General features: G+C 31.7%; 1 long non-coding RNA gene across 1 annotated transcript; it reads left to right on the top strand.

The window, feature by feature from the left end:
* The first annotated feature begins 10 nt into the window (after window positions 1-10).
* On the top strand, window positions 11-7,671 carry LOC132728926 (uncharacterized). The gene is made up of 3 exons (XR_009625546.1): window positions 11-451; window positions 6,588-6,731; window positions 7,491-7,671. It is a non-coding gene; the product is annotated as an uncharacterized LOC132728926 (long non-coding RNA).
* Window positions 7,672-10,366: the final 2,695 nt, after the last annotated feature.

Below are 10,366 nucleotides of genomic sequence, written 5' to 3'. Positions count from 1 at the left end.
TAGAGTCACCCGATTAACGATTGCGACACGAAGATGCTAATTACACGGACGAGTGGATTTAAAATACAAGGGGCGTATTTCATAGCGCGCTTCCATGTGCTGGTTAACTGATTTAAGTCTGATATTGAAATATTGAAATTCGAAAATTGTAAAAGATACAGTAGAAAATACAGATAGAGATTTAAATATGAAACTACATGCAAACACGCAATTTTAGATAAACACACCCTTCAAAATGAATGGACTTATCGACCACCAGCATCAGCGTGTTATCATTTGTATAATTAGGCTTCGTGTTATAAAAATGGACGATGTGTATAAAATTCGCCGCAATGTTGTGGTCATGGCAAAATGGAATGTTAGGTCTTTGAAGATAGAAACAAAATTAACAACAACAGTAGATCTACAGTACAGTTGAACTCAGTTCAGTATACAGTAGACTGCAATAAAGGTAAGTGGAAGCTTTTTGCAAAATTTGTTGGATGTACCACGTTTTTATGTAATATAAACTATGTACTAAGATCTGCGAAAAGTAAGGAAAAGGCTTTGAGGTAGTTCTGGCTTCCAAAACTTTATAAGCCGCTTTTTAACATTTTTGTTTTTCATCAGATGCGGCATTAAAGTTCACGTCATGTCATATATATAAACGGGTACGCTGAAGACCTTAAGCTAGCTTTGAGGTTAAAGAATTGAAACAGATATAGGATACAGGATAAGACATTAAAAATAATAGAATTTAAACCTTGAGGTAATAAGAAAAATAAAGAGACTTATTAGTGCCAATTTAATTATACAGTAGATTTTTCTTCAAAAAAAGGGAGATTTTAGATTTTTCTATAAACAAAGAAGAAAGTTCTGACATTATATTAATCAAAGCACTGAAGGCGCTGGATTTGTTTGGGTCTCAGAATGTCAGAAAGGTGAAGGTTGTGAGATTATAAGCCAATTTGCTTTTGTACAGTGCCACCAATGCTTTCCAGTGTTTTAGGCAATAGAAAATAAATAACTAGATTCTCATCCAAATCTTGGGAAAAAATGGGGCGGGTGGGTGGATTTTAATTTTTATTTTTTATTTTCCATTCTCGGTCTGGATTTACACACAAGGTCAATATTTGGGAAATTGTTCTATATAATAGGTTCTAATATTATGTGTATGTAAGATATATAGATTCAGATTGAGAATAGAAGCAACATGATAACATGATAATATATCTTGATTGTAATGATCTAGCTGTTTTATTGAACCTTTCATATTATTTACATGTTTGGACAAAATAAAAAAAACAACAATATATAGATCTACATGTATTGTTACAAAATAAGACATATTAATTTTATAAAGGAGTTGAATAAAGATGTACTATGCCTATGCTGATCAATAGTACTTTTACGTAAGTAAATTAATTAATCAACCAATGAAGCTACACAAAAAGACAATCCTATTTATATATTACATTGCAAAAATAACATCTAAGCTATTGAAAAATTGGCAAAGAAAGTACAGAGATTTACCTATTATATTAAAAAGCAATCTTATTTTCACTTTCATACCATGACTAGATATTATAAAGATTACATACAAAATCAAGCAGCACGCTGACCATGAAGATTCTATGCAAAAATTCATTTTTAAGGCCATAAGGATCGGCACCCTTTTGTTTATATTTGGTTCAGATGATTATTTCAGGCCGTGACATTTTAAGTATTATATGATAACAACCTGGGTAAATGTCAAAATGATGGCTTTTCTTAGTGTGGCTTTCAATGAAGAAACAAAACAAAATGCGGCCGATAGAAATAATCAGGGTCCTCACTAGGATTTTCAAAATCCTGAGACTCCCAATTTTGCTGTTTCTTCTTGATAAAATCCATCATGGAGCTTGTATAATATATCTGTGATTCCACACACCCCCCTCCCTTAAGCAAATATTCATTGTACAACACATACTGGCAAATTTCTCATTCTAAACTAATGTAAACAATACCGTTAGTACTTTTAATTAATAAACTATATTTAAAGTGTTATTGGACATATTTTAACAAAACGAAGCGTCCTTTTGGTGACTTTAATTATAAAAATCGGCATCGCGAAAATATATGACAAATTAAAAAATGTCTGTATCCTGCATAACCATTCACAATTCTAGTTGTTGTTGGTTTTGATTTTATCAAATTAAATATTTAATGATTATTCATTCGCTAGTTTAAAAGGCATTGTAAAAACTAAATCCAAATTTGTAATTTACGGCAAAATTTACCGATGCTGTTTATGAACTGCTGTTTATTTGAATATTTGACTTGTCCAAAATTAGTCTTTTGTGGTTCAAACTTCAATATAGTTAAAGTTCTTTAACACATTTCATTTTAACTATCAAAACAGGTTATTTTTAGCTCTTAGAAATTTTATTTGGACCCGAGGATTTTTCACGGCAAGAAATTTCATCTCGGCCCGCATGATCCGATCTTTATACAGCCAGGACCGAGACTGACGGATTTTCGGCCGCACAGATGATGAGATAAGATGACACTTATATATACTTAATTCTTTTTCTTTCTTTCTTTTTTTTTTTTTTTTTTTTTTTTTTTTTTTGAAAATAAAAATCGTTCGGCGGAGCAATTTTTGCTGGGCGGGCGGGGATGAGAATCTGGGAATTTATTTTCTATTGCCTTAACTGTAGTAAATATTGGCTATATGACTAATTGCAACACTGATAGTCAATTCAATGTTTATTTGACTTAAACAATTAAAAAAAAAATGAGTTGCCTCAACTGGGATTTGAACTCCAGACCTCTCGATTCATAAGCGAGCGTGCAAACTCCTCGGCCACGGTGAAGTTATATTTTAACGGCCTGAAGAAAACCATATTATTCTAAATAAGGGTTTGTAGTTCTTATTATTTCGACGCTAAAACCTGTTGTTTAACACCGATGTAAATAATCATGGAGCTTACTGTAAGCATGTATATCTATAAAGAATGAAACAATATTAGAAATCTTCGACCATTCGGGAACTACTTTGCTTGAAAATTAATGCGCCTGTCTGTGTCATTTGACAATCTTTATGCATTGATCTCCCCTGAATTTTTCGGCGTTAGTGTACATATAAAGGGAAGTAACCGCTTCAAAAAAGTGGACTACTTTAGGCATTTGCAATGATTTCAGGACTTTACACATCCAGGAGGTGTAAAGTCCAAACCTTTGCAATTAACAACATTAGGCTCTGAAATTTCGCTACCATTATTTGTTTGGTCTGACGACCCAAACAAATAAAAAAAAGAGGGAGATTTCTTAATTTGTGAAAATACCCCTTATTTTAAGAAAAATCTTTGAAAGTAAGGCAGCAGAAAGTGGGAGTCTCCCGCTTAAAGTGGGAGAGTTCACATGTATGTCTTTAAGTACAGCATTTTTCAAATAGGCCTAACAAAAAGATGCAATGATAAAACTTAGATATCTTAATTGACATTTTCACAAAGAATGAAAATTAATATATATATTTTTTCTAAATAATTTTACGGATGATATTCGTTCATTTATATTATGACAAGATATCGGATAGATCTTTCAGGTCTTAAAGTAAATACACAAGTTTACACAGAAAATATCTCTATAATGGGAGATGCCACTACGACTGCTTTAATTTTATTGAATTTCATTATAAACAATTTATTTTTTGATAAAATTGCAATAGTTACATTACAGGATTATTGATAATTTTCAAACACATCAATTTTTTTTACCTTTAAACAGTAAAATAATGATAGAAAACTAGAAATATCATGTAGATCTAGTAATTATGTTATGTAGTTTCATTTGGTGTAATTCCCCAGAGCTAAATCGGTAACCTACCGGAAAATGGTGTTTACCGTAGCTGCTAGGTTTTCGAATAGGTCAATATATTTTACAGCGGAATAAAGGCTGTATCTCCTAGCCCAAAATAAGTATATTTTCCCCTAAAAATGCAATTATATACATCAAATATTATCAATTATGCATGGACTTTTTTCATCATTAAAATACTTATTGATTAAGTCTTTATAGGAAAAAAAATAGTTTGATATAAATCATCTTTACTGACACAATAAGACTATGTTAATCAAATGATGTGAGGCAGATGAAATAAAAATTTAATATTACAATGAAACAGAAAATGATCGATTTAATAATCAGGCATCAAAAATGTGTCACTTATAAAATGGCAATGTGGCGATACAGAAGAATTCGAAACAACCTTGGCTTTATTTCATTGTTGTAAACATTTTTGCAGAAAAAGAAACATATTTATATATCTTACAATAACGTCAGTTAAAACGATTGCAACAATGTCGGATATAGATTATTTCATTGAGACTTGATATGTTTACTTAAAAGAATTACAGTTTTTGTGTAGCTTGAAAAAGGCGACATATAGAGGTTACCATTATTGTCGGCATCGACGTCCGCGTTCCCTAAAGTTTGTCCAGAGCATAAGTCAGTCAGGACTCAAAACTTGGTATGCATGCTTCTTATAATGACCCGAAGTGCGGTGCACAAGAACCGATACTCTGCATTTCTTATTTTTTGAGTTATTGCCCTTTGTTAACTTTCATATTTTATTTTTGTCCGAGGCATTTCTCCTTAACTATAAAAATTATGGATATGAAACTTCATAGGATGATAGGTATCATTGAGATGAAGTGCACTGCACAAAACAGGTACTCTGTACTTCATGATTTCTTAGTTATTACCCTTTATTAATTTTCATACTTTATTTTTTCCGGGCCATTTCTCATAAATTATAAAAGCTATGGACTTGAAACTTCATAGGATGATAGATCTCATTGAGAAGAAGTGCAGTGCACAAGAACTTGTACTCTGCACTTCATAATTTTTGAATTATTACTTTTTGTTAATTTTCTTACTTTATAGGCTAAAATTCCAGTGCATAACTTGGTCACTTTAATTTTGATTGACTCTAAATTTGGTATGTTAGCTTTTTTTATTGTTAAGAATCCATCACAGAGTACTCCATTTGATCTGTCAATTTAAAAATTTTGCATGGTATTCTTATTTTTCATAATATAACAGTTTTATTAACCCTGATGTAACATTGTTACAATCAGTTCAAATGTCACCAAAGTTAAAGGTACATGCATGTCCATAATGTAGGAGCAGTTTTTGCAGAAGAAAATGCCTAAGTGACAGCTATATTGTTCACAAGGCAACACATCCGACCTCCGAGTTCTAGTTTATAATCAGTGCCATTAGGTAAATTTTTTGTTGGCACGTACATGTTATATTCCTTTTCTCAGAACAGGGTTTCCGTTAAGGGAAGTTTTGGGAGTCATTTACTCCTTGATTTTGGATTGTGACTTCCAAAACCTATTACTTTTTCTTCTTTACCAATATAATGTAACTTCCAATATCAGAGATTTTGCAGTCTCTTAACTTCCAAATTTTGAAACTTAATGAAATCCCTGTCAGAAGGGAGATAATTCAATGTGTACATATGCAATCGCACAGTAACCTGTAAAATTAAGACAGTATTAACATGTCAGTTAAAGTGTCTTGGGGTAGTCCAGGGGTGTATTGGGGTACTCTTGGGGTGTCTTTGGGTAACTAGGCCATGCTATGTACCATGAATGTTAAATTGAATTGAAATTTCTATAAAATGTGTAGGTAAATTCCATTCTCAGTTGTTGGAATTTGATTTCAGATGTCTGCCTTTTCTGATTTACTGTAAAAAAAAAACAAACAGCTGCGCTGCAACACCATAAAGACATATTATCTATAGAAATGATTTAATAATAATGTTTCCGTTTATTTCTCTTCGTATTTTCGCACAGACTTTAATCATTAAAATTTGTGATTTTCAGGGTAAAAAACAAAAACAACTTTGGCTCATCAAACGCCAAAAATTTATTTACCTAATAAAGTTATGATATTCAATAATATTTTTGTTTAGAAAAACAAGCTTGCAAATATTCATTATAATAATTGTTTATTTATTTTAAAAATGCTGTAAGACTTAAGATTCAACAGTGCATTTAGGCTAGTCATACGTGACTGACTTATGGCTAGAACTTTTTGCTAGTAATATGGGCCCATACGGCTGGCCATTGCTATTGATTGATTTAAATCATATCATGGTACTGAGTAAGCGTGAATGATTTGACCCATTTAACTGACTGCTTTGATTTGAATCATATCATGGTACTGAGTAAGCGTGAATGATTATAAATTGACCCATTTAACTGACTGCTTTTTCTTTCTGACAAACCGTTACACAGAAAATGTACTGGCACAACTGTTGCTAATATGAATTAATCAATTTAAACTGTTTATTAGTCGGAAAATATCATGTAGTTCTTAAAAAATCATTAGAATAATTATTTTGTTACTTTTTATAATAATCTCAATCAAAAAAGTATTCAATGATAGCTATAGAGTGAATGCATAGATCTCCCAGTGATTTATTTTAAATTTGAATTGTAAACCATTTCTTTATACTTCATGTCCTAAAGATTGATAAAATATTTAGCTTGTAAAGTACAATACATCCTTTAGTTTAAGTTTTTTTGTTGCTGTAACAAGTTATATTTTATTTTTAGATAGTTCTGGCATGCATGGAAGAGATGTCCTTGAGTCACAATATTTTCGATGATGAAGGTTCAGTTATATATGCAAAAAAGGAGCAAAGTTGAGCTTTTTTGTGTGTTAAGAACCACATTTCTAGGATAGGTGAAGTAAGTTTGGTAAGAACAATTAATTTTACAATGATTATGAATTGCTTGTTGTTAACAGAGCCCTAATTACCCTATAGGGTACTGGGGCAAGGGATCTCAGGCCAGGGTTCGAACTTAAGCTTGCATACTGGCAAAATGCCAGTTAAAATCTAAGACTGCCACATTGTGCAAGCAAACATTAATTTACTCTGGCATTTATTTGCAAGTAATTGCTCATTTTGGACATTTACATAACTCAAGATCTTCTGCACAAGCTTAGAAATGCCTGCTGCAATAACTGATGATGTTTACTGTGCCAGATGCAGTTTGTTTGTTTTTTTTTGTGGGGGGGGGTATTTGAAGGACTTGCTTTATCCAGCATAATTTTTCTTAATAAAAGGAGACCAAACTAATTCAATATTAAATCTACATGAATATTATATATCACATGACTGTCCAAAATAACAGTTAACATTTAAAAAGAGTCATATTAATATGAACATGCTTTAATGCTATGTATGTAACACAAATGATGTCATGTTCAAACTTTAACTTGTCACACTTGATGTTGTATGATATCACTTCATTAAATAGTTTTTGTACACTGCTGCATTATGGATTATGTGATAGAATAAATTCTGTTTGTTTTATCATTTCTTGAAATACTGCCTATTTTAACAATTCAATTATTCCCTCTAGTCAAGCAGCTGAAGAAACCTCATTTTTTAAGAAGTTTGCCAATAAACATATTCTTTGTTAATTTACCTCTGCTATTTATTTGTAATGCAGGTGCCAGGGTCCAGTATGAAATTGAAGACGGAGTGACCAACATTCCCTTCTGGAAGAAATAGTTTATTGATTGACCATTATCTTTAATATTGGAAGATGATATATAGGGTGCTCATACATTCCTTTTTGATCAACAACAATTTAAGTGTGCATGTTTGTGAAGCATCCATAACCTGAAGCAATTGTTTCATAGATGCTAAAATCTAGTATATAGTTTTTGAATTTTCACCCTTTTAGACACAGTATAAGTACATACACTAAAATTCACTGTTAAACTGTCATAAAACTTAAGTAGTATATTATACTAGTTAGTTTTCTGTTAATGATAAGCCAACATAACTATTGATCTGATTGTTTGCAATGTTCATTTGTACATTTCTTAGGCTCTGAGAATTTTTTAGCCAACATTACATTTTTTCATTGAATGAAATTTGGTTTATTTTGCTGTAACAATGAGCCGGCATAACAATTAAGAAAGCTGATTGTTTTTAGATTAATGTCATTACTGAGGTATTAAAATTGTTGAGGTCAGACAAACTATTTTGATTTCTTAGTCACATGATGTTGAGTGGGCATAACAATTATACTAAGTTTTGAAAATTTATTAATATTTATTATTATATACATATGCACATATTTTTTGGTGTAAAACAGTAAAAGACGTTTTATCTTATTGTAATATTATAACGATTCTTTTACGCGCCAAATGTGGCATCTATTAACCTTGAACCGGCATAACAATTTGACTGTTGGGTTATTGTTGAACTCTAAGAAGTGTGAGAAATTGTTAAGCCAGCATAACATCTTTCTTCTTTAACATTTTATCTGTCAGTGTGATTTTTTCATTTGAAATATTTCTTGGATATGAGAAGTAACATTTTTCTTCATTAAATTAAATAAATTTCAATTTATCTGATAGTTTGAAATTTTGTTTTGTTTTTCTACTTCGATTTGAGAAAAAGTTTAGCCAGTGTGCCATTGTTCATCATCTAATAAAAAATGAATTTCAATTTTGTAAAGCCGGCTTAATAATTATGCCCCCACTTGAAAGAAGAGGGGGTATATTGCTTTGCATTTGTCTGTCGGTCAGTCCATAGACCAATTGGTTTTCGAGTGATAACTAAAGAACCCTTAGGCCTAGGAACTTCAAACTTTTTTTAATGATTGATTATTCATGACCATTAGATGACCCCTATTTATTTTGGGGTCAAGGGGTCAAAGGTCACATTGACCTTGTATGTAAAAACGGTTACCGATCAATAACTAAAGAACACTTAGGCCTAGGAACTTCAAACTTGGTATGATGATTGGTCATGACCAGTAGATGACCCCTATTGATTTTGGGGTCAAGGGGATAAAGGTCAAGGTCAAGATTAACCTAGTATGTCAAAACGGTTTTCTATCAATAACTTGACAAGCCCATATCTGCTGGCCCTCAAACTTTGTAGGTGCATTGGTCTTGGCCAGTGGATGACCCCTATTGATTTTGGGGTCAGGGGGTCAGTGTCATAGTGACATTGTACTTAAAGATGGTTTCTGACCAATAACTCAACAACTCAAGTTGCCTTGGTTGATATCTTTATATTAAACTAAAGATGCATTTTGTATAGACATTTGAAGGTCTTATGTAATATAACAACTTGGCTGTCATTAATGAGGCCTACATGATTCATAAAAATTATGCATACCGTATAAGTACTTATTTCTGCGGGCTTAAAATTCTGCGATTTTGGTTAAAATAAGGGTTTTTAAATTTCTGCGTATCTTATTTCTGCGGTGTCATCATTCTCGCATTAATGTTTTTTATTTCTGCGTTTTAATTTAGATATTTTTACAAAATTAACCGATACAAACAGACAACATTTCAAGATATGTTGATGTAACATGTGCATTACTTACGATAAACATGCAGACGACTTATAATGTGTGCATCGTGATCACCATGTATCGGTATATAAAATATGATAAACAAGATCAACAAGGAAAGGCGGCGTTCAATGAACGCAATAAACAAAACGTAAATAAAAAAAATCAACAACGTGCAATGACAACAATTAATTGTAATACTGCATGTGTATAAATATGAAGTGTGAAAAATAAACAATGGTAATATCGCACGTTGACACAATATATTGTACAAATACAAAAGGGTATGTTTATTGCACCCGTCAAACTATAATAGTTTTATTTTAAAAATAAATCAAGCTTAGGGTGAGCGAAAATCATACAAACATGATATTTTGTTTAACAAAAAGAACAAGTCAAGTTACTTTTTTCTCATATTTTATTCATGACGGATACATAAAGAAAAATTATTCCCATCTACAAAAGCTGATAACGGTACATGGCAATGTAATTATACCATACAGGTAGTTGACATATTCCGACATACATGTAGACATAGCGAAAGGCTTAATTTTCTGCGGTTTTTAAATCTGCGGTGTCTTTATAAACCGCAGAGATAGCAGAAATAAAGTTCCCGCAGAAAAAAGTACTTATACGGTATATTATTTGATAAGATTTGTAATAAATTTGTCATAAAATTGCTGCACACAACATATGCGGTGACAATGATTATAACCTAGTGACTAGTCATGACCAGTAGATAACCCTTATTGATTTTTTGTTCACTAGGTCAACAGTCAGTCATAATAACCTGATCACATGACTAATTGGCTGCCGATAGGGGGCATACATGTTTTACAAACATATCTTGTTTATCTAGAGTTTAAAATTTTCAGAATTTCGGAAATATTCTTGGATATGAGAAACTGTTAAGCTGGTGCAACATTTTCGTTCAATGATTGAAAATGAATTTAAACTGTTTAGCTGGCATAACAATGTATTTGATAGTTAAAATTGTGTGCTGTAATTCT

The sequence above is a fragment of the Ruditapes philippinarum genome, unplaced genomic scaffold (assembly GCF_026571515.1).
Source record: "Ruditapes philippinarum isolate M1 unplaced genomic scaffold, ASM2657151v2 ctg7422_1_1_1_1, whole genome shotgun sequence".
Taxonomy (NCBI): Eukaryota; Metazoa; Mollusca; class Bivalvia; order Venerida; family Veneridae; genus Ruditapes; species Ruditapes philippinarum.
Note: the sequence above shows the minus strand (reverse complement) of the source record. Positions and strands in the feature narration are given on the sequence as shown.